The 23,614-nt window shown below is 47.0% G+C and overlaps 1 protein-coding gene across 2 annotated transcripts in view; it reads left to right on the plus strand.

The window, feature by feature from the left end:
- Positions 1-4,939: 4,939 nt before the first annotated feature.
- tbxa2r (thromboxane A2 receptor) overlaps positions 4,940-23,614 on the plus strand; it is a 31,673-nt gene continuing 12,998 nt past the window's right edge. The window contains exon 1 of one of the 2 annotated variants that reach the window (XM_038777930.1): positions 4,940-5,160. The gene's annotated coding sequence lies outside the window, so the exon portion shown is untranslated. The remainder of the gene's footprint in view (positions 5,161-23,614) is intronic. The other variant, XM_038777929.1, reaches the window with a different exon arrangement.

Here is a 23,614-nt window from a genome sequence, read left to right on the forward strand (position 1 = left end):
GTGGGGGAATCCAGAACCTGGGGTCACAGTTTGAGGATACAGGTAAACCAGATAGGACTGAGATGAGGAGAAAATTTCCTCACCCAGAGAGTGGTGAGCCTGTGGAATTGGCTACCACAGAAAGTAGCTGAGGACAAAACATTTTCAAGAAGGAGTTAAATATAGTTCTTGGGGCTAAAGGGAGCGAAGGATATGGGGTGAAAGCAGAAACAGGTTTCTGAGTTGCATGATCAGTCGTGATCGTAATGAGTGGTGGAGCAAGCTCGACGGGCCGAATGACCCACTCATGCCCCTATTTTCTAAGTTTTTATGGTACCTTTCAAGATCAGAAAATGTCTCAAGGTGCTTCAGAGATGTGTCACGAGGCAAAATTTGACCAATTACACAAAGAGATATTAAGACAGGTGGCCAAGACCTCGGTTTAAAAAATACATGTTTTAAGGAACATCCTAAAGACCATTCCACAAAGCCTCATGGACTGCCTCTCCCATGTCTGTAACTCATTTTCCATGACTATAAGCAAGTTGTTGCATCGCTGCCTTTGATCATAAATAGCAACCCCTTGGAAATGGTTAGCGCATTCTACCACCGTGGGTCCACAACTCAAAGCGATCTTGTTTATCTTGTAAAGAATGGTTGCTTTATGATACAAAGAAGTTTAACTGATAGCCCTTAATTCCCCATCACTAATGTACAACACTTTACCATAGAATCCCTACAGTGCAGAAGTAGGCCATTTGGCCCATCGAGTTAGCACCAACCCTCGGAAAGAACACGCTACTTAGGCCCAAGCCCCCCTGCCCTCCATCCCCTTAACCCAGTAACCACACCTAGGGCGCAATTCTCAGACCCCCACGCCGGGTGGGAGAATTGCGGGAGTGCCGGGCAATTCCCACCATGCTGCCCTGGCACCCGCACGTGATTCTCCCACCCCCCCCAAAATGGCGTGCCGCGTTTCACGACAGGCTGCTCGGAGAATCGCCGCTCCCCGTTTCAAACAGGTGAGCAGCGATTCTCTGGCGCGGATGGGCCGTGCGGCCTGCCCAATACGACAGGTTCACACCGGCGGCAACCACACCTGGCCGCTGCCGGCGTGAACAGCGCGCGAATGCTGCGTGTGCAGCCTGTTGGGGGGGGGGAGAGGATCGAGCACCAGGGGGGTGCTCAGTAGATGTCTGGCCTGCGATCGGTGCCCACCGATCGGCGGGCCGGCGTCTCTAAAGGACGCACTCTTTTCCTCCGCCGCCCCGCAGGATCAATCCTCCATGTCTTGCGCGGCACCCACGGGGAGGACAGCAACCGCGCATGCACGGGTTGGCGCCGGCCAACCTGCGCATGCGTGGGTGACGTCATTTACGCGCCGCCGGCCGCGTAATTTACATGGCGCCGCTTTTACGTGGCGCCAAGGTCCGGCACGCGTAATTGACGCAGCGCCGCTCCTAGCCCCCGGGGGGGTGGGAGAATAGGGGGCGAGGAGCGGCCTCCGATGCCAGAGTGAAACACTCCGGTTTTCACTCCGGCGTCAGCACTTAGTCTCCCGATGGGAGAATTTCGCCCCTAATCTTTTGGATATTAAGGGTCAATTGAGCATGGTCAATCCCCCTAACCCGCACATCTTTGGACTGTGGGAGGAAAGCGGAGCACACGGAGGAAACCCGCACAGACACGGGGAGAAAGTGCAGACTCCGCACAGACAGTCACCCAAGGTCGAAATTGAACCCGGGTCCGTGGCATTGTGAGGGAATAGTGCTAACCACTGTGCCACCCACGACAGTTATAAGAAACAGGTGTAAGAAAATTGGAAACGCATGTCTAACAATTATAAGAAACTGGCCATAAATAGAGGCACAGTAATGAGCTGCTTCCTCATTTCAAATTCAGAAACTTATTTGAATGGGAGAATATTTGCTATTTATCTGCAATCATTAAGGGAAATACAAATTATTTATTTTCAAAGAACTAATACTTATTTCACCAGCTCTGTAAAGAAAGGGTTCTTTCAAACCTTTTTAAAAAAGTTTCAGCGCACGTGTGCATCCCACCAACCCCATGCACATTCCACACTCCAGTACCCAACTTCAAATTTCACCCATATATTTAACGTACATGGCCGTGCCTTGGGGGTTACATTGCAGGTGTAATGCCACAGAAGTCATATCTTAAAATGCCTCACTTTGTTATTGATAGGATATCTTAGAAAAGAGGAAGAAAGCTGGTCATGGTTTGGAGTGTGAAATTTATAAGCAATTTACTGACCTCAGCTGCAATTATTAGCAACTACAATCACCTGAGTTTCCAGAAGGGGCAGTGAGCTTCAAGGGGTAATGCAGGTCATGTTTCAGATTCCAGACTTTCATTTTTTGTTAGTTTTCCCAGTTAAGGGGAAATTTAGCGTGGCCAATCCAACTGCGCTGTACATCTTTGGGTTGCAGATGTGAGATCCATGCCGGCACGGGGAGACTGTACAAACCCCACATGGACAGTGACCCTGGTCCGGGATTTAACCCATCTCCTCTGCACCGTGAGGCAGCAGTGTTAACCAATGCGCCACTGTGCCCCCCCCCCCCCTCAAAACCATCAGCCGAACACAGTTGGTCATCTCTAAGCTAAACATGTGAGTTAAGCCTCCAGTATGGTTTTGAGCACATCACCTAAGCTAAAATTGGAGTGCAGTGCTGATTGAGTGCCGCATTGTCAGTGGCCCCATCTTTTAAATGAGATATTACACCCATGCCCCACCTGCCTATTCAAGTGGCCATATAAGATCCTATTTCAGTATTTGGAGATGAGAAAGATAGCTTCCTGTTGGCCAACACACTGTGAGTTTAGCTACATAGCACCTGTTTAAAAGTAATGCATTAATCCTAAGTGTTTTGGGCCATCCTGCAGATTTGATGAGTGAAAACAGGGTCACTGAGGTGGAAGCGAGTCCCTGAACATTTTACAGTCGACTCTTGGTGGGCAGGGGAAATCAACGGTTATCAGGGATAGATGGGGAATGTGGAATTCAGCACAAACAGATCAGTCATTATTTTATTGAATGACGCAGTAGGTTCGAGGGGCTAAACGGCTACTCCTATTTCCTACGTTTGAACGCAAGTGTACCTTCTTCCTTCCTTATTCCTCCCTCAGCAAAGCTCTGGGAAATAACTAATGTAGTTAAAACCCATTTCAATTGAGTTACTGGCACATTCTATAAGCCTTTCGGAGAAATGGGACCGTGAAGAGATTAACTGCATGCTGCTGTTATCTTTCATCTGAGGCGATTTGTCCTTGTTGTCAGGTATAGGGCTGCCAATTGCGATTGAAAGTATTCCTGGAGATTTCATCACAAGACTCACCCCACCGCTCCAGCCATTAATCAGCCAACACAGCCTTCCTTGTGACATACTGCCTTCTCATGCCAAGGGAAAAGTAAAAATACTCATTACCCAATGGAATGCTGCATAACTGTCCACAAAACTGCCTTTTCCCACATCTGGTAAAATGTTCAAAGAAAATTACAAAAATATATATTTTTTAACATCCTGTTGATTTTCCTGCAGGATTAGAGATTGATTTCCAATTCCTGGAGAGTTGGCAACCCTATTCATGTAACACCTTGGAGAATTAATTATCAATTTATATTCAATACTACTGTGCTGAGCTTATATAAGCAATCATATCCCACTTTTGGGTGAGATGTTAACTCATTTAAAACCCAGCCACTTGACCAGAGTTAAGGTTGGGGCTTTAAAAATGACAGCAAATATCAGAACTTGTCAAATCATGGCATAGTGGCACAGTGGTTAGCATTGCTAGGGGCTCCTGTTCAATTCCGACCTTGGGTGACTGGGTGGAGTTTGCAAGTTCTCCCCATGTCTGCATGGGTTTCCACTGAGTGCTCCAGTTTCCTCCCACAGTCCAAGGATTTGCAGGTTAGGTGGATTGGCCATGTTAAATTGCCCCTTAGTATCCAAAGGTTAGATGGAGTAAGGGGGTTAGGGCGGGGGATTGGGCCTGGGAGGGTGCTCTTTCAGACGGTCGGTGCAGACTCAATGGGTCGAATATCCTCCTTCTGCACTGTAGGAATTCCAAGATTTGATGCAACATGAATATATTTCCTCTTGCGGTCCAAGGAAGTGCAAGTGGATTGGCCATGGTGAATTGCCCCTTGGGTATCTCGGGGTTGCTGGTCTATGGGATGCGGGCCTGGGTGGGGTACTCTTTTGGGGTTGGGTGCAGACTCGATGGGCCAAGTGGCCTCCTTCTGCATTGTAAGGATTCTATGAAGACTGACAATTCGTGTCACCATCGGATTGAGCCTTGATGTCTATCCCGTGCTGATCCTGGAGGTATAAGGTACAAATGGAAGCTGGTTAGGAAATCCTTTGGAACTCGGAGATAATATTGCGGCGGATTAATGAACTGCGCTAGTTGATACTTCAGTCGTTGAAGACTGTCATCTCGTGTGACCGGTTGCACAGAACAAATGGACTCGGGGCATCTGTTCGTGGAAGAAGTGAATAATTCACCGGGCTCTCCAAGATCAGCGCCGTAAACAAAAATTCGGAAATGCAACGGTCTCTGAATTTTATACACGGGTTAAAACAAAAAAAAAGATGTGCTGAGTCCTCAGTTTAATATAGTCGGTCACAGAGTAATGAGCACTGCGGAAGGGTCTCTAGCTGAAGATTTAAGCCGTGTGTCTCCCCCACCTCAGAAATGTTTGGCTAACTGTTTTCCATCCGCACTGTTCGTCGTCTTTTGGGCGGGATGCCTCTGAGGGGGCAGCACCGCCCGCTCCTGTAGACAGCTGACTGCACCCAGCCACAGCCCCCCCCCCCCCCCCCCCCCAAGCTGTGGGATCTTGCTATTCGGGCTGCTTCCACTCAGAAGAAGGTCCACACCCGACTCGCTCCTCCATTTAAAGAAAGCTGAAGGGGGGGGGGGGGGGGGAGGTGAAAAATACCTACAATTATCTGAGGAATGTTCCTTGCCAGAGGATCCACCAACCAGTGAGGAAATACGTGGGGTCCCGCAGACTGACGTCTTGGAGGCTGGGGGATGGGACGGGGGTGATAAACCTCGCCGGGAAGGACTCACTCCGATCTGCCGGGGGGACCAGGCTGGAGCTGCAGCAACCCGCATCTCGAAGCAGTGAGAGAGGAAGGAAGGTAGGTCTGTCATTTTCTCATTTGTTTCCAAGCACACATTGAGACTGGGCTGTTTGTTGTCTGAGGACGCCTTTGGTAGCGGAATATCTGAGGCTAATCGCTCCGTCTCTCTTTGTCATTCCCGTGTTCAATGCCAGCCCAGGTCAATGGGCAGATTTACATTTAACTTTCTGTGAACAGGCTCACCTGCTTACGGAATGTCCATTTTTTGAAAAAAAAAGTATTTTTCTATGTTTCTATGTAAGTGTTGCAATTTTGTTTTGAAACGAGCCTGGTCGAATTGCACTGTGAACATTAGAAGTGATACCATGGTGAAAGTGCTGGGGTTGAGCAGCTGACCCCTGTGGTCTCTTTGCTGTGACAGGTAGTGCAATTGCAGATCGTTTCTCACGGTTTACTTGTCGAGGTGCATACAGGCAGCATCCGGCATAACAGCGGTTCAAAGAACGGGATGCACAAGGGCGTAGATTGCCCCTCGTATCACTCCGGAAATATCTGGCTTGGTTGGAGCATCCGCCTTGATGCTGTGAGGCCCTTCAGAGAGATCCAAAAGGAGGACCTGCCTGTCTTGGGTGGTGGGGGGGGGGGGGGTTAAGAATTTGGAAGGCTTAAGAATCATTGAAAGGGAAACAGGCAGTGGGATAGATCTTAGAACATAGAACAGTACAGCACAGAACAGGCCCTTCGGCCCTCGATGTTGTGCCGAGCAATGATCACCCTACTCAAACCCACGTATCCACCCTATACCCGTAACCCAACAACCCCCCCTAACCTTACTTTTTAGGACACTACGGGCAATTTATCATGGCCAATCCACCTAACCCGCACATCTTTGGACTGTGGGAGGAAACCGGAGCACCCGGAGGAAACCCACACACACACGGGGAGGACGTGCAGACTCCACACAGACAGTGACCCAGCCGGGAATCGAACCTGGGACCCTGGAGCTGTGAAGCATTTATGCTAACCACCATGCTACCGTGCTGCCCTTCTTGTTTGTAACTGTCAAGGGGCTGGAAAAGTTTTCATTAACTATGGAAGCACAGGATTTTACAGCACAGATGGAGATCATTTGGGCCATCATGTCTGTGAGATAGAAATAAGGAGCTATCCTGCGTGCCCCCCCCCCCCCCCCCCCACCTTCCAGCTCTTGGACCCTATTCTTGCAGTTGCCACGAGTCAAGCCCATATGCAAAAACTTTTCAATGTGGTAAAGGTTTCCACTTGCCTGTCATTCTCGAAGACAGACCCGCACCACCCACTGCATGAGAAAATATCTCAAATCCCCTCTAATCTTTCAATCCATACTTCCCCGAAGGATGAGATGGGTGGAAGGAATTATCCAGTCAAACACTCCAACATTGTGGTCCTTTAAGCATCGGGGTCTCTATTGTCTTGTTTGTGTTAGAATGTTTAAATGGGTGCTTTATTATCATTTGTATATCAGAGTGACTGAGAATCAACAGCCAGGTTCACTCAGCTGGTAATTGGCATATATTTTCCCGAAAAAAGTTCCTGATCAACAGTAAAGATGAGGCCTGGTAGGAAAATGAAAGTTTAAATCTAATACTAGAGCCGGAAGTTAATACTAATCCCAGGGATTTAAGTTTAAGTAAAGGGTAATGTTATGTCTTCAGTACTGGACATGTGATTGTAAAAAAACAAATTGTAAATGTAAACAAGCAGAGTTCAAATTCAACTATTATGCAATTTGCAGGGAGATGGTGATGCAATTTTAGTAATCCCAACAAATTAATGGGTTCAAATCCCTGCTGGAATACAAAGCCAGCAATGGTAGCCATAATAACAATCATGGATTGTTGGAAAACACCCATCTGGTTCACTAATGTCCTTTCGGGAAATAAACCTGCCACCCTTACCCGGTCTGGCCTACATGCACAGCAATGTGGTTGGCTCTTAACAGACCTTGGAAATGGCCTCGACTGTGCCTTGACCACATCTCATGAAAAGAAAAATTCTGGTACTTTGGGGCTAGTACCCAGTGGGGGCTGGTTTAGCTCAGTGTGCTAGACAGCTAGTTTGTGATGCAGAGCAAGGCCAGCAGCACAGGTTCAATTCCCATACCGGCCGAGGTTATTTGTGAAGGCCCTGCCTTCTCAACCTTGCCCCTCGCCTGAGGTATGGTGATCCTCAGATTAAATCACCAACCAGTCAGCTCTTCACCTCAAAGGGGAAAGCAGCCTATAGTCATCTGGGACTATGGTGACCTCATCTACAAATGACTATGTAAGCTAATGGATTTTCATTAAATACCAACGTTGTTCACTAATGAACCTGACACTTCTACCCAGCCTGGCATGCATGTGGTCCCAGTCCCATGCTGTGTTAGTTTCTTCAGGGCCATGAAAGAATGGGCAATAAATGCTGGCTGATCAGAATGACCTAATCTCGAGAATATATATTTTTTAAAGCTGCTTTCCAGAAATGGTTAAGGAATCTGTTTATAAAGCAGGTCAACGGGGTTGAGTTCTCTTGATGTGTTATTGGCTTAAACACCCTTTCTCTTCTTCCGGGATGTTCTTGTGTCTGCCTTAAAGTCATCAGATTACACAGGAAAACGAAAGACTAATTTTCAAAGTAAAATGCTAACTTCCTGGGATGATTGCTGTATCATTTAAAGTTTGTTTGATGGCTTCCAGCAGTCACGTCCTCTTGAAATCACTTAGAATAATGCTATTTGCAGGATTGCTATGGACAAGTTTTTTGCATGCCATTTTAAGTATGTTGAAGAGGCATTAAAATGAATGACCCTGCAAATTTCCTATCTGTGAAGGAAATGTCTTGCTACTTTTCTAGATTGAAAATCATTATAAAACACACTTTATATGTCCAGCACATCAGGGACTAAACAGGAGAAATCTTGAAGGATCATAAACAATTTTTACATTTTGCATCCAATTAATGGTTATGAAGTATTTATATATTAACATAAAGAAAAAACTTCAAATTGCAGGAATTGTCCCCAACATCTAATTTTTTGGAATCATATCAGTATTCAGTTAAAATCTATATCTGTTCTACAGTTCCTATTGTTACATAATCATAAATGTCACATTTTTCCCTTTTAACTTTCCATGTCCACATTTATAATGGAAATTACCGATATAAACACCATTCGTCCGCCAAAATGGTGTCATGATCCATCATGAGGGTAGGATCCTAATTCACATGTTGGCATAAGACTTCTCATGGCAAGAAATATGTCTGAGGTGGGATTCTTGATCAAGGGGTGGAAAAATAGAGGCGGCTTCATGCAAGGGCACCAGTTTGGGGGCATTGGTAACTGCGCCGCTGCCATTCCTGCCGGCACGGTACTCCACCAGCCCCGTGGTGGTGGCGGCCCTGAGAGTCTGGGGGCAATGGAGGAGACATGTGGGAGCATCGGTCTGGTTCCCAATCTGTAATAATCACCGGTTTTCCCCGGGAAGTATGGATGGGGGGTTCCGGATATGGCGGAGAGCAGGGAGTGAGAGGATGGGGGATATGTTTATAGAGGGGAGCTTTCCAAGTATGAGGGTGCTGGAGGAGAAGTTTAGGTTGGCGAGGGGAAACAAATTCAGGTATCTGCAGGTGCGGGACTTCCTACGTAAACAGGTGTCAACCTTCCCGCTCCTACCGCTAAGGGGGAATTCAGCACAGGGTAGTTTCCAGAGGTTGGGCGAGAGAAGGGAGCGTCTCGGACATTTACAAGGAACTTATGGGGTCAGAGGAGATGCAGACCGAGGAGCTGAAGCGCAAGTGAGAGGAGGAGCTGGGAGGAGAGATAGAGGATGGTGTATGGGCGGACGCATTGAGTAGAGTCAATGTGTCTGCAACATGTGCCAGGCTCAGTCTGATACAATTTAAGGTTGTTCATCGGGCTCACATGACAGTGGCCCGGATGAGCAGATTCTTTGGGGTGGACAACAGGTGTGCAAAATGTGCGGGAGGACCAGCGAACCATGTCCACATGTTCTGGGCATGTCCGAAGCTTAGGGGATTTTGGCAGGGGCTTGCAAATGTCATGTCCATGGTGTTAAAAACAAGGGTGGCGCTGAGTCCAGAAATGGCGATTTTCGGCGTGTCAGAAGACCCGGGAATCCAGGAGGAGAAAGAGGCAGCCGTTCTGGCCTTTGCTTCCCTGGTAGCCCAGAGACGGATACTATTAGCTTGGAGGGACTCAAAGTCCTCGAAGTTGGAGACCTGGCTATCGGACATGGCTAGCTTTCTCTGTTTGGAGAAAGTCAAGTTTGCCTTGAGAGGATCACTATTAGGGCTCACCCGGAGGTGGCAACCGTTCGTCGACTTCTTCGCGGAAAATTAATCGTCAGCAGAAGGGGGGTTAGTTTAGCTTAGAGTAGGGAGTTAATAAAGATGGGACCTGTCAGGGAGGGAGACGGTTTTTGCACTATGTTTATAGTTTCATGTACATTGTTTATTGTGTTGCTGTAATAATACCAAAAAATACCTCAATAAAATGTTTATTAAAAAAAAAGGATGGAAAAATATACTTTTATCTACCGCACCATTTTCCAGTGTAGGTGAGATGACACTTGAAAATCATCCTCCCATGTGCTGTATCATGACTAGTTGACTGGTATATAATATGCAAATGCTCATCATTTACCTTAACCATACGGGCCCCAATGTTTATAGAATGCACATGTCGAGATGTGATTTGCCTGCTATCTGTCACAGAATCATAGAATAATTACAACACAGAAAGAGGCCATTCAGTTTATCAATTCCATGCTGGCTCATTGCGTGAGCAGTCCAGCCAGTCCCATGCCCTGCTTTAACCCTGGAATTTATTTGCCTTTCAAATATGAATCTAATTCCCTAATGAAGGCTGGATTGAATCTGCCTCCATCACCCTTTCAGCAAGTGTTGTCAAGATCATGACCACTCACTGTATAAAAATCTGCCTTTGGTTTCTTTAACCTTAAATCTCCGCCCTCGGGTTCTCAATTCTTCCGCCTGTAGGAATGGTTTCTTTCCATCTGCTCTGTTAGACCCTAATTTCCCTTTGCACTTTCCCTCTGAAATGTCTATGTTCAGCTTGGTTCTGACATTTATTGGATATTTACCTGAAGAGAAAGAAAATGGCAAGGCCATGGGAATGGGACCAGCTGAGAAGTTCTTCCATAGAGCCAGCATGGTCATGGCAGGCTGAATGGCCTCCTTCTGTGCTGTTACCATTCTATGATTTTAGGTATTATCAACGGACATCACCATACCGCCCTCTTTTCCAGTTGTATATTGTAGGAAATGTCTCATCCTGGTCCAGCGAAGATATTTAAACTGCCTTTATGAAGATTTCCTGCGCTGCCTTGGCTCTAAGTCATCAAGGCTGTTAGATGTCAAACTTGGCCTTCAGGTTTGGTGGCTGGAAGCAGGGTCAGAAGCAGACAACCCAGTTAGGTGTCACTTGGCATACCTTGCTTTTGAGGGTCCAGCCAAGTATACCTTTGTTCCACTTTGATTCTGCCTTCTGTGTATTTGGCTGTCTGCCCCTATCAGATTCCCCCTTGGTCTCCCCAAATGTCTAGGTAAACTGTTTCTACTCAAAAGCTATTCACATCTGATTCTTATCTAAAATGCCTTCTAATCTCCTAATTAGGAGAGATGCATCTCATCCAGCCCTTTGATTACTGGCTACTGCTGTCTCCAGGCAGATGTCTACCTGCTGCTGGGCAGGTCCCATCCCATTATGTTTTGCTAAATTTGTTTTATTGCTGTTGTTAGGCAAAGTTATGATAGACCTAGGCTCTATCCGGACCATTTAATGGCTGGTGATAGCAAGTACATCATGGTAGCATTAATAAAACTATAAACATCCGTAAAGTGGACGGGTAAGTAGTTAAGTTTCCATTTTCTGACTGCCTGAATTTTTCAGATATGCCATTCCACATGGTGATTCATTACTGATAGTCCAAACAAGAAGTGGAATTGGCAGCAACACTCAATGTTGTGCATCGGGAGCACAGTGAATATTCAAGGCATTAAGTAACATAACATTTGAATTCAAATTTAAAGTTCAGATCCAGAATAGGCATAATGGACTAAATAGTCTCCAGTGCTATATAATTCAAAGCTCTAGATGCTAAAAAAGCTTGGCTCCCTCAAAATCATTGTTCTTTCCCAATGCTGATGGACTTGCCATCTTTGAGATGTTGTATTTATATTTCAAAGTTCCAGAGTTTGCCCTTTTCACCTTTTGAGCAACATGAGCTGCTGACAATCTTCGTTGGCTTTTGATTCCACCCCCCGCCGTCTACATTTGAGGATTACATCTGAACACAAAGATCTTGAGAAAGTTGGTCCTTGTGATGAATAAGACTATTTTGAGCCCAGTTACTGGAAAGCATGATTTCAGAATTAAGTAATCATTGGGTTATTAGATATATTACAAACAAGATTTAATTGGCCATTCGGTTTCTGCGGGGCAAAGCAGGTTATTTTTGCGATTGAAAGATTTTCCACTTTTGGTCTGCTAGCAACATATAACAGAAATTCAACAATTTGCTGACATTAGATTTTATGGTCATTTTAATCAGTGACTGGAGAATACTATGTGAGCATCCAAATTTCCAACATACGCTAACTGCTTGACGGATTTTTTGGCGGGAAATGATTCTTTAGTTTCTTAAATTTGCTCCAGCTGAACAGGATAGCACGTCACACTGTGGGTAACAACTTTTGAGTGGATTGATGCGTTGTGCCATCCCGTGATAGGATATAAAGCACGGAAGTGCTTCTCAAAATAACAACTTCTTCATCTCAGTTGTTGTTTGCGAAGATAGTAAGGAATTAATCACCCTGCTTTACTTGTGTCACAAACATCACACACCTTCTATCTGAGGTAAATAGATATTTGTTAGAGGCGGACTCAAGGGTGATGGGGGTCAGAAAGGAAAGTGGGGTTGAAGCCATCACAAATCAGCCATGATCTTATCGAATTGCCAATTCCTGCATCTAAGTCCTACGTTCCTCTCTTCTAATAACCTTATGAACTGTGAAAGCCAGACACTGGTTGAATAGGTTAACACGTTGTCTCTTCTGGTATTTGGGTTTGGTTTGAGCCAATAAGTTGAGCATGGGACCACAAGAGAACAACAATTTGCCTTCAAGTAGCACCTTCAATGTAGTAACATTTCCAAAGGTCATTTGCTCTTTGCAGGACCGTTTTCAGAAAAGGTATGACACTTGGCCACTTAAGAAGGTCACAGGGCAGATGGCCAAAAGCTTGGTCAAAAGTTTTAAGGGTTTTAAGGAGCACCTCAAAGAAGGAAAGGGAAGTAAAGAGATGCCAGAGCTTAGGGACAGAATTCCAGAGTCAAGTCCAGAGAAAACAAAAGGCAAGGTTGGGGGTTTCAGCAGCATATGAGCTGAGGTGAGAATGAGATTGGGTGATGTTACCGAGGAACTGGGAGCAGACATGTGAAACTACCACAATATCGCACCAAATTGGAAATCTTACTTGGAGAGATCACGAGGATGACTGAGAAGTGGAATAAAACTGTTGCAACTGGTGCAGTAAGGGTGGTCTTTAATGGCGGAAATGGGGGAGAATCAGTCATGACAGTTCATTCTCTCATTTTTTGTTCATCGTCGCCCCTCTCCATGTCTCAAAATGTTATGCATACATATGAACATACGAACATGGAGCAAGTGTATGCCAGCCCCTCGAGGTTATCTGTCATTTAGATAAATCATGGCGGATCCTAACCTGAAATCTGCAGCACCCCCCCACCCCACCACCACCGACAACCAATCAGCCCTTGATTACCAAGAGTCTATCCCACTCTGCTTTAAAAACATTCAAAGACTCTGCTGAAGGTTGAAGGTGGATCTGTGATAGCTTCTCACCTGGTCAAACCTGGTGGAAGCTGGGGTGTGAATCTGTAGCGGCCCAGGCAGTTGAGTTCTTTCACCGAGGTGACAGAGTTGCCCCTTTAGGCTCTAAACAAAAACCTTGGATTTTTATTGTGGGCTGTGGGTGTCGCTGGCAAGGATGGCATTTGTTGACCATTCGTAATTACCCTTGAGAAGGGAGTGCTTTCTTGAACCACTGCGGTCCACAAACGCTGCACCGATAGGGAGGGTGTTCCAGGTGTTAGACCCACCCACAGTGAAGGAATGGCAAAATATTTCTCGGCATTCCTGTATACCTGTTACTCTTGTTCCTCTAAGCAGTCGATGTTACTGTTTTGGAAGTCAAAGGAGGCCTGGTGAGTTGCTGCCCTTAGGCAGTGGCTTTCTGTTATCCAAACCTGCACTCCCACCTATCAAGTGGTCGGTGACTCTTGCCATAATTGGTGGATGTGGGGCGTTGGGGGAATGGGGTGGCCGGACTCAGCCCCGGACATAGTTCCGAGGGGGTAGGTGATCAGCAATGCCTGTAGCAGTGGCGGGGAGGGGGGGGGAGGATGCCCCTACCTGTCAGAGGGGGGGGGGGGGGGGGTTTGGGGAGCAGGATTTGCATTGTTGGGAGGGGGGGAGGTCAAGATGCACTCTGTGGTGCTACAGTTCAGTAATGTGAACATTAAAACATTCCAATATTTTCATTATAGAGAGTACAATTTTGTTCAAACTATATACATCAGTCATGTTCCTCGCTGATGTGCTTCAATACAGCTACATACAGTTAGGGTTAAGGTCACAGTCCAAGGGATTTTACCCAGTTACCTGTGCCTCTGTGTAAATTGGTTGAAAGACCTTAAACAGTGGCCTTTCCACATAGTGCAGTGGCTGCCCCAAGCCTGAGTGCACCCCTCAACACTTATCCTGGACCTTGGAATATGCCAGTCTGGAGCACTCAGTTAAGGACAGTTCTTTGCACTGGAAGACCAACATGTTTTGGGTAAACCAAAGAGCGTCTTTCACCAAGTTGAGATTCTCCAGAAGCTGCTGATGTTTGTCTTGGTGTGGTCCCTGGGAACAGCTCACAGAGCCCAGAGGCCTGCGTCACAGAGCTGCTCGGGATGAACCGCGACGAATACCACTGTATCCCTCTTTGGACCATTTTGGTAAAGGCATATTCCACAAGGTGTTGAAAAGGATGAATCTGGCTACCTTGCCAAGTAGTTGGACCGTGCCGTATCACCCTTCCCACTCCCCACCCCCTCCCCCACCCCCCCCAACCCCCGCAGCTGCTTCAAGTCCAGCAGAGGGCAGCAGAGCTTCTGATTGGCTGTTCCGGGGAGATTTGCATACGTGCAGTGCGGTCAGCGTAAGTTGAAGGTGCACCTGCATCAGTGACCCGAGGAGTTCGACGGAAGGTGAGCATCCAGCAGAGGGCAGCAGAGTAGAGCTTCTGATTGGCTGTTCCGGGGAGATTTGCATACGTGCAGTGCGGTCAGCGTAAGTTGAAGGTGGTTTGTGAAGGGGCTGTTCTCGAGTGACAGCTTTACCCGAAACACTACTTACGTAGTATCTCCCACCCATCCTCCTCCTCTAACCAAAAAAAAAAGCTCTGTCCGTTGGATTGCTAAACTAACAAGCTTTTTATTTTTTTTTGTTTTTTAGTTGTTGGGAAGTTAGTCCAGTGGGAATGGAGGCTAGGGCAGTTGAATGTTCCTCCTGCAGAATGTGGGAGGAAAGGGTCACCTCTAGTATCCCTTCTGACTACATCTGCGGGAAGTGCACCCAACTCCAGCTCCTCGAGAGCCGCATTAGGGACCTGGAGCTGGAGCTGGATGAACTTCGGATCATTCGGGAGGCGGAGGAGGTTATTGAGAGGAGTTATAGGGAGGTAGTCACACCTCAGGTAAAAGAAGAAAGTAGATGGGTTACCGTCAGGGGAGGGAGAGGGACCCGGCAGGCAGTGCAGGGATCCCCTGTGGTCGTTCCCCTCTATAACAAGTATACCGTTTTGGATACTGTTGCGGGGGACGACTTACCAGGGGTAAGCAATAGGGCGCAGGTCTCTGGCACAGAGTCTGTCCCTGTTGCTCAGACGGGAAGGGAGAAGAGGAACAGAGCACTTGTCATTGGGGACTCCATAGTTAGAGGAACAGACAGGAGGTTCTGTGGGAACGAAAGAGACTCACGGTTGGTATGTTGCCTCCCAGGTGCCAGGGTTCGTGATGTCTCTGATCGTGTTTTTGGGATCCTTAAGGGGGAGGGGGAGCAGCCCCAAGTCGTGGTCCACATAGGTACCAACGACATAGGTAGGAAGAGAGATGGGGATTTGAGACAGAAATTCAGGGAGCTAGGGTGGAAGCTGAGAGCTAGAACAAACAGAGTTGTTATCTCTGGGTTGTTACCCGTGCCACGTGCTAGCGAAGTGAGAAATAAGGAGAGAGAGGAGTTGAACACGTGGCTACAGGGATGGTGCAGGAGGGAGGGTTTTGGTTTCCTGGATAATTGGGGCTCATTCTGGGGTAGGTGGGACCTCTACAAACAGGATGGTCTTCACCTGAACCAGAGGGGTACCAATATCCTGGGGGGGAGATTTGCTAGTGCTCTTCGGGGGGGTTTAAACTAATTCAGCAGGGGGATGGGAACCTAAATTGTAGTCCCAGTGTACAGGATGTTGAGAGTAGTGAGGTCAGGGATAGGGTTAAAAGTTCGAAAGAGGGCACCGGCAAGCAGGACGCTGGTTTGAAGTGTGTCTACTTCAACGCCAGGAGCATCCGGAATAAGGTGGGTGAGCTTGCAGCATGGGTTGGTACCTGGGATCTCGATGTTGTGGCGATTTCAGAGACATGGGTAGAGCAGGGACAGGAATGGTTGTTGCAGGTTCCAGGATTTAGATGTTTCTGTAAGAACAGAGAAGATGGTAAAAGAGGGGGGGGTGTGGCATTGTTAATCAAGGAAAGTATTACGGCGGTAGAAAGGACGCTTGAGGACTCGTCTACTGAGGCAGTATGGGCCGAGGTTAGGAACAGTAGAGGAGAGGTCACCCTGTTGGGAGTTGTCTATAGACCTCCGAATAGTCCCAGAGATGTCGAGGAAAGGATTGCAAAGATGATTCTTGACAGGAGCGAGAGTAACAGGATAGTTGTTATGGGGGACTTTAACTTTCCAAATATTGACTGGAAATACTATAGTTCGAGTACTATAGATGGGTCAGTTTTTGTGCAGTGTGTGCAGGAGGGTTTTCTGACACAGTATGTAGACAGACCAACAAGGGGCGAGGCCACATTGGATTTGGTACTGGGTAATGAACCCGGCCAGGTGTTAGATTTAGATGTAGGTGAGCACTTTGGTGATAGTGATCACAACTCGGTTATGTTTACTTTAGCAATGGGCAGGGATAGGTATATACCGCAAGGCAAGAATTATAGCTGGGGGAATGGCAATTATGATGCTATTCGGCAAGATTTAGGAGGTATAGGATGGGGAAGGAAACTGCAGGGGATGGGTACAATCGAAATGTGGAGCTTTTTCAAGGAACAGCTACTGCGTGTCCTTGATAAGTATGTACCTGTCAGGCAGGGAGGAAGTTGTCGAGCAAGGGAGCCGTGGTTTACTAAGGAAGTTGAAGCACTTGTCAAGAGGAAGAAGAAGGCTTATGTTAGGATGAGACATGAAGGCTCAGTTAGGGCACTTGAGAGTTACAAGTTAGCCAGGAAGGACCTAAAGGGAGAGTTAAGAAGAGCGAGGAGAGGACACGAAAAGTCGTTGGCGGATAGGATCAAGGAAAACCCTAAGGCTTTCTATAGGTATATCAGGAACAAAAGAATGACTCGAGTAAGATTAGGGCCAATCAAGGATAGTAGTGGAAAGTTGTGTGTGGAATCAGAGGAGATAGGGGAAGCATTAAATGGATATTTTTCGTCAGTGTTTACACTGGAGAAAGACAATGTTGTCGAGGAGAACACTCAGGTTCAGTCGACCAGGCTAGATGGAATTGAGGTTCAAAAGGAGGAGGTGTTAGCAATTTTAGAAAATGTCAAAATAGATAAGTCCCCTGGGCCAGATGGGATTTATCCTAGGATTCTCTGGGAAGCCAGGGAGGAGATTGCAGAGCCTTTGTCCTTGATATTTATGTCGTCTTTGTCGACAGGAATAGTGCCGGAAGACTGGAGGATAGCAAATGTTGTCCCCTTGTTCAAGAAGGGGAGTAGAGACAACCCTGGTAATTATAGACCTGTGAGCCTTACTTCGGTTGTGGGTAAAATGTTGGAAAAGGTTATAAGAGATAGGGTTTATAATCATCTTGAAAAGAACAAGTTGATTAGCGATACTCAACACGGTTTTGTGAAGGGTAGGTCATGTCTCACAAACCTTATTGAGTTTTTTGAGAAGGTGACCAAACAGGTGGATCAGGGTAAAGCTGTTGATGTGGTGTATATGGATTTCAGTAAGGCGTTTGATAAGGTTCCCCACGGTAGGCTATTGCAGAAAATAAGGAAGTATGGAATTGAAGGTGATTTAGCGGTTTGGATCAGTAATTGGCTAGCTGAAAGAAGACAGAGGGTGGTGGTTGATGGCAAATGTTCATCCTGGAGTTCAGTTACTAGTGGTGTACCGCAAGGATCTGTTTTGGGGCCACTGCTGTTTGTCATTTTTATAAATGACCTGGAAGAGGGTGTAGAAGGATGGGTTAGTAAATTTGCAGATGACACGAAGGTCGGTGGAGTTGTGGATAGTGCTGAAGGATGTTATAGGATACAGAGGGACATAGATAAGCTGCAGAGCTGGGCTGAGAGGTGGCAGATGGAGTTTAATGCGGAAAAGTGTGAGGTGGTTCACTTTGGAAGGAGTAACAGGAATGCAGAGTACTGGGCTAATGGCAAGATTCTTGGTAGTGTAGATGAACAGAGAGATCTCGGCATCCAGGTACATAAATCCTTGAAAGTTGCCACCCAGGTTAATAGGGCTGTTAAGAAGGCATATGGTGTGCTAGCCTTTATAAGCAGGGGGATTGAGTTTCGGAACCACAGGGTCATGCTGCAGCTGTACATAACTCTGGTGCGGCCACACCTGGAGTACTGCGTGCAGTTCTGGTCACCACATTATAGGAAGGATGTGGAAGCTTTGGAAAGGGTTCAGAGGAGATTTACTAGGATGTTGCCTGGTATGGAGGGAAGGTCTTACGAGGAAAGGCTCAGGGAATTGAGGTTGTTTTCGTTAGAGAGGAGAAGGCTGAGAGGTGACTTAATAGAGACATATAAGATAGTCAGAGGGTTAGATAGGGTGGACAGTGAGAGTCTTTTTCCTCGGATGGTGATGACCAACACGAGGGGACATAGCTTTAAATTGAGGGGTGAGAGATATAGGATGTCAGAGGCAGTTTCTTTACTCAGAGAGTAGTAGGGGTGTGGAACGCCCTGCCTGCAACAGTAGTAGACTCGCCAACTTTAAGGGCATTTAAGTGGTCACTGGATAGACATATGGATGAAAATGGAATAGTGTAGGTCAGATAGGCTTCAGATGGTTTCACAGGTCGGCGCAACATCGAGGGCCGAAGGGCCCGTACTGCGCTGTAGTGTTCTATGTTCTATGTTCTATGTTCTAAGTTCAGTGTGCAATGGGGCAGAGACTTCGAGCGTGCATGAAAGATCTGACGAGGTGGGCCCTTCTCGCCAGCAGCCAAGCTAGGTCTTCGTGCTAGTTTGAAAGTCCTGGTGGTGAGACTTTCTGCTAGATGACTTTAATAGTCTTCTCAGGGAACCATCCGACGTGATCCATCATCTCCTATTCTCACGGGGCCTCCAGGACATTACGTGCAGACCATTACTTCACCAAGGCTGTTTTTCTGAAGAAACCTTTCAACGTGGGACGGGTGATACGGGACGGTCCAACCACTTGGCAAGGTGGCCAGATTCATCCTTTTCAACACCAGGGACATGTAGAGTCTCAGTACATAGTGACACTTGTAAAACGATACTTTGATGAGGATTAGCTGCTATTACTGAACAAATACAAACCCCATAGAATAATAGGCATGATAACTGGCTGGATTACAGTGACTGCAATGATGATGATCAGGCTATGATTTGTTTGACTGAAAAACAGATGGGTAGTGTATGAATTACAATATGTGTAGGGTTTAAGATCAGTAACCAATAGGGCTTGGCTGACATGTTATATGGCTTTGAAATTGAATGGAATCTTCAAAGTTGAATGCAAGTCTGCTTTGGAGAAGCTCAGCTTGTGGTCTCAGTTTCATATCTAGCTTATCAGTCAGTTGACCTACTCCCAGAGGAGGCTAATTATCTCCCTGTCAGCCTGCCTGGCCAAATAATCACTCCTAAAGCATCTGAAACATGCCAGAAAGGCCTCTGTTCACTGTTAGCAATCTTTGACTTGCAAATCATTTCCAAATGGAGCTTTAGCTGGTAAATTAAGACCAGTTAAATCGTGTCACATTTTCCTTATTTCATCGGTCACAGTGCTGAGGTCAGATGGAAATCAGAGATTGCTTGGATCCTTGAAATGTACTTAAAGTGGGAACACATGCCGCCTGGGCTGGGGTCGGCACTGCAGACGTCCAAGCCCCTTCGGTTCATGGAATTTACAGTGCAGAAGGAGGCCATTTGGCCCATCAAGTTTGCACCGGCCCTTGGAAAGAGCACCCTACCTAAGCCCACACCTCCACCCTATCCCCGTAACCCAGTAACCCCACCTAACCTTTTTGGACACAAAGGGCAATTTAACATGGCCAATCCATCTAACCTGCACATTTTTGGACTGTGGGAGGAAACCGGAGCACCCGGAGGAAACCCACGCAGACACGGAGAGAACGTGCAGACTCCTCACAGAGTGAGCCAAGCCGGGAATCAAACCAGAGTTCAGAGTTCAGCTTCTCTGCCCACTTTCAGTGCAGCCACATGGCTTCCTGTGTGGGCAAGGGTGTGGGCAAATGGCGAGGATGTAACGTCAAAAAGCGAACTTGACACACCATTTACCAAGTTGAATCACACTGATTAATTCAATATACTTTCCTGTCACTCATCAATGAACATTCGGACCGCCACAAGAGGGAGCCATCATTAACGTTATTTTAAATGCCAGACGCCCCTTTGCAGATTAGGGCAGCACGATGGCACAGTGGTTAGCACAGTTGCTCACAGCTTCAGGGTCACAGGTTTGATTCCTGGCTTGGCTCACTCTGTGCGGAGTCTGCACGTTCTCTCCATGTCTGCGTGGGTTTCCTCCGGGTGCTCCGGTTTCCTCCCACAGTCCAAAAATGTGCAGGTTAGATGGATTGGCCATGTTAAATTGCCCTTAGTGTCCAAAACGGTTAGGTGGGGTTACTGGGTTACGGGTATAGGGTGGAGGTGTGGGTTTAGGTAGGGTGCTCTTTCCAAGGGCCGGTGCAAACTTGATGGGCCAAATGGCCTCCTTCTGCACTGTAAATTCTATGATAAGGTGATTCAGCCTAATTTATGTTGGTGCCAAGTTTTTGAAAGTACTCTGGAGATATTAGAATGAGTTGCTGGATTGGGCAGGGATGCTGCATCCTCACGGGGTGGGGGGGGGGGGGGCAGAGGGTTTGCTGATCTCGCCATAAAATGGCTGCAGCAGGTCTGGGGGTTACTCTGGCAGTATTTCTGAATCTGTAGGATGACAGGGTAATGGAGCAGAGGCTGGGGTGGGGGGGGGGGGGGGGGGGAGAGGGTGGGGGGGGGGGGGGAGTTCGGCCTGATGCCCTCTGCCAATTTGGAGCCTGACTGCTCCATGCTCCTTGACAGTGAGAGGAGACTGCCAGGCATGCCAGCCAATTCACCCAGCATCCCGTAGTGTCTGCTCAACTGCGCTTTCCTGTATGTCACCCTGGAAGCCCACTCATTTCCAGTGATTCACCACGTACAGGTCCTACCTCTGCATTAGCCTCTCAGGTACACGGAATGCCAATATATGAACTATGTATGTGAATGTCAGCTCAAGTGGTAGACCCTCTTCATAATGCTGTGGTGTTGTCTCTCGTTTCATCCTGGGGCTGCTGCAACTGGGCATGTGGCGGATATAAGACAGGAACATGCCATCATGTTGATGTACCATCAATTGGACACGAGTCGAGATGAAGATCCAAACATTAGGCTTTAATCGACTAGTTGTGTGCCCGGCAGTCGACTTACAGAGAAAGGCCGACTGCCGGGTCCTACGGGTTCTTATACCCTGCCTCGTAGGCGGGACTACTTGCCTCCCGACCAATCGGTGAGCAGTCACATGACTCGTCTCAACCAACCAGCCGAGAGGCACATGACCGGCCTGAGCCAATGGGAAGCGAGTGTTCTGCACCAATGGCAGATAGGTACCGTATGTGAGGTCAGGGATAGGGTTAAAAGTTCGAAAGAGGGCACCGGCAAGCAGGACGCTGGTTTGAAGTGTGTCTACTTCAACGCCAGGAGCATCCGGAATAAGGTGGGTGAGCTTGCAGCATGGGTTGGTACCTGGGATCTCGATGTTGTGGCGATTTCGGAGACATGGGTAGAGCAGGGACAGGAATGGTTGTTGCAGGTTCCAGGATTTAGATGTTTCTGTAAGAACAGAGAAGATGGTAAAAGAGGGGGGGATGTGGCATTGTTAATCAAGGAAAGTATTACGGCGGTAGAAAGGACGCTTGAGGACTCGTCTACTGAGGTAGTATGGGCCGAGGTTAGGAACAGTAGAGGAGAGGTCACCCTGTTGGGAGTTATCTATAGACCTCCAAATAGTTCCAGAGATGTAGAGGAAAGGATTGCAAAGATGATTCTCGACAGGAGCGAGAGTAACAGGGTAGTTGTTATGGGGGACTTTAACTTTCCAAATATTGACTGGAAATACTATAGTTCGAGTACGATAGATGGGTCAGTTTTTGTGCAGTGTGTGCAGGAGGGTTTTCTGACACAGTATGTAGACAGGCCAACAAGGGGCGAGGCCACATTGGATTTGGTACTGGGTAATGAACCCGGCCAGGTGTTAGATTTAGATGTAGGTGAGCACTTTGGTGATAGTGATCACAACTCGGTTATGTTTACTTTAGCAATGGGCAGGGATAGGTATATACCGCAAGGCAAGAATTATAGCTGGGGGAAAGGCAATTATGATGCTATTCGGCAAGATTTAGGATGTATAGGATGGGGAAGGAAACTGCAGGGGATGGGTACAATCGAAATGTGGAGCTTTTTCAAGGAACAGCTACTGCGTGTCCTTGATAAGTATGTACCTGTCAGGCAGGGAGGAAGTTGTCGAGCAAGGGAACCGTGGTTTACTAAGGAAGTTGAAGCACTTGTCAAGAGGAAGAAGAAGGCTTATGTTAGGATGAGACATGAAGGCTCAGTTAGGGCACTTGAGAGTTACAAGTTAGCCAGGAAGGACCTAAAGGGAGAGTTAAGAAGAGCGAGGAGAGGACACGAAAAGTCGTTGGCGGATAGGATCAAGGAAAACCCTAAGGCTTTCTATAGGTATATCAGGAACAAAAGAATGACTAGAGTAAGATTAGGGCCAATCAAGGATAGTAGTGGAAAGTTGTGTGTGGAATCAGAGGAGATAGGGGAAGCGTTAAATGGATATTTTTCGTCAGTGTTTACACTGGAGAAGGACAATGTTGTCGAGGAGAACACTCAGGTTCAGTCGACCAGGCTAGATGGAATTGAGGTTCAAAAGGAGGAGGTGTTAGCAATTTTGGAAAATGTCAAATTAGATAAGTCCCATGGGCCAGCTGGGATTTATCCTAGGATTCTCTGGGAAGCCAGGGAGGAGATTGCAGAGCCTTTGTCCTTGATCTTTATGTCGTCTTTGTCGAAAGGAACAGTGCCGGAAGACTGGAGGATAGCAAATGTTGTCCCCTTGTTCAAGAAGGGGAGTAGAGACAACCCTGGTAATTATAGACCTGTGAGCCTCACTTCGGTTGTGGGTAAAATGTTGGAAAAGGTTATAAGAGATAGGGTTTATAATCATCTTGAAAAGAACAAGTTGATTAGCGATAGTCAACACGTTTTATGAAGGGTAGGTCATGCCTCACAAACCTTATTGAGTTTTTTGAGAAGGTGACCAAACAGGTGGATCAGGGTAAAGCTGTTGATGTGGTGTATATGGATTTCAGTAAGGCGTTTGATAAGGTTCCCCACGGTAGGCTATTGCAGAAAATAAGGAAGTATGGAATTGAAGGTGATTTAGCGGTTTGGATCAGTAATTGGCAATCTGAAAGAAGACAGAGGGTGGTGGTTGATGACAAATGTTCATCCTGGAGTTCAGTTACTAGTGGTGTACCGCAAGGATCTGTTTTGGGGCCACTGCTGTTTGTCATTTTTATAAATGACCTGGAAGAGGGTGTAGAAGGATGGGTTAGTAAATTTGCAGATGACACGAAGGTCGGTGGAGTTGTGGATAGTGCTGAAGGATGTTATAGGATACAGAGGGACATAGATAAGCTGCAGAGCTGGGCTGATGGAGTTTAATGCGGAAAAGTGTGAGGTGGTTTACTTTGGAAGGAGTAACAGGAATGCAGAGTACTGGGCTAATGGCAAGATTCTTGGTAGTGTAGATGAACAGAGAGATCTCGGCATCCAGGTACATAA

The sequence above is a fragment of the Scyliorhinus canicula genome, chromosome 18, assembly GCF_902713615.1.
Source record: "Scyliorhinus canicula chromosome 18, sScyCan1.1, whole genome shotgun sequence".
Lineage (NCBI taxonomy): Eukaryota > Metazoa > Chordata > Chondrichthyes > Carcharhiniformes > Scyliorhinidae > Scyliorhinus > Scyliorhinus canicula.